A 2,013-nucleotide genomic window follows, 5' to 3' on the forward strand; every position below is an offset into this window, starting at 1 on the left:
TGTTAAATGTGCATCCGTTTGCTGTTATAGCATGTAGTACATGAGGAAAATGAAACCCTACATTTACCCTACAGGCCACCCGTACAGCTGCAGTTTGCCCTCAACCACTTGATTTCACAAGCAACTTGATGTTTACAGGGGCAACCCAGCTGATTAGTAATGCAAAATAAAAAGAGTGGTCAAAATCAAAGCGATAGAAGCAAATTTCCCTCCAGAGCCACAGCAGACATCATAGACTGTTTCAACAGGCTGAGGAGCACTAATGGTAAGTCCCAGTTCCTACTAATTCTACACAGTGTGTACTACACTCTAATTGTCATAATATACTGATGTAGCAGTTTATACGTTAAAAAATGTAAATACTTAACTACAGCGGAAACTTTTTATACTGAGCAAACAAAATTGATCACTACAAGCAGATTATTATTATTGTAACTGATTTCTATGCCTCTTCACCAATAGCTGTAGCCACAGGCATTATTTTTTGCATCCATCCATCCCATTCTCATGAATGTGACATCTAAAAAGCGCCTTGAGAGAATTTCTTAAAATTTAGCACAAACGTCTAACCTGGAAATCCAGATGCCCCGCCCCTAGCAAATTCGAATTTGCACTGCACGGGAATCTGGCCCCGACAAGCAGAGCCCGCTGAATCGCCAGTCGGACCAATCAGATGCGCCGTAGGAGTCTAAAAGTAAACAGCCAAGATGGCAGCTGCCAAAGGACCGCATCCATTCAATTTAGCTTTGGAAGAAACACTAAGCCAACTACACTTATCTTTTTCCTTGAGTGAGGAACAGAAGACTGCCCTAGAAGCCTTCGCTTCCGGGAAGGACGTTTTTGCCGTTTTGCCGATGGGATACGGCAAAAGCATAATATATCAGTTAGCCCCACTGGTCGGCAAACAAATGGGGCTTAGTGCAATGAATATGTCACCTTGTTTTTTGCTCTGATTGGCTATCGTGCTATCCAGTTGTGTGCCGCTGCATTTGAAATGCCTCCGTTAGTGCCACCCCTTGGGAAGGAAGGATGTATTGGTGAGGGCCAGACTCAAAATCTTTCTAGATTTGAGATTTTTTTGCCCCCTCTGCATCCCCGACTGTTGATGTAGGTCATCTGGCCCAGTATGTTAAGCCTGCTATTAAAAACCTTGGAGTCAAAGTCGACTCAGACCTTAAGCTTGACAAGTAGATAAATGCAGTTGTAAAGGCAAGCTTCTAGTTGAGGCAGTTGACAAAAATTAAGCCCATACTGACAAGGAAGTGTTTTGAGTCAGTCATCCATGCCTTTGTCACCACTCGGCTGGATTAGTGCAACGCACTATATGTGGGGGTTAATGGGTCCTCCATTGCTCGTCTGCAGCTGGTACAAAATGAGTTGCTGCAGCCTTTTATGCCCACCCGTTCCCTCAGGTCAACTAACCAGCTGCTGCCTAAAACCAGGCTCAAGCACAGAGGAGATCGTGCATTCGCTGTGGCAGCTCCCAAACTGTGGAACGATCTGCCACTACACATCAGGCAGGCATCTTCACTGCCTGTTTTTAAAAATCTTCTTAAAACCCACCTGTTTTCCCTGGCTTTTAATACTGTGTAAGATGTTATTTTTATGTGTTTTTTACATGTTCTATTTTCTAATTATTCAAACTGTGTATTTCAACCTTTTGTGTATTTTATAGTGCTTCTCATTTTCTCTGTACAGCACTTTGGGACCTCAGTGGTTGTTTTAAAGCGCTTTATAAATAAAGCTGGATTGGATTTCCATGCTAACAAACATCCACTTGGACTCCAGAACTGAAAAACTGAACTGATTAGAATTCGGTGGTCAAAGCTCAAGGTCATTGTGTCCTGGTCTGTCCCATTCTTATGAACGCAATATTTCAATAACATGTTGAGGGAATATTTTCAAATTTGGCACAAACGTCCAACTGGACTACACGATGAACCGATTAGATTTTGTTGGTCGAGGGTCATGAGCAATGTGGCCCCAGAAACATTTTTAGGTAAAAAAATCATA

This window comes from Epinephelus lanceolatus, chromosome 5 (genome assembly GCF_041903045.1).
Source record: "Epinephelus lanceolatus isolate andai-2023 chromosome 5, ASM4190304v1, whole genome shotgun sequence".
In the NCBI taxonomy this organism is placed as follows: domain Eukaryota; kingdom Metazoa; phylum Chordata; class Actinopteri; order Perciformes; family Serranidae; genus Epinephelus; species Epinephelus lanceolatus.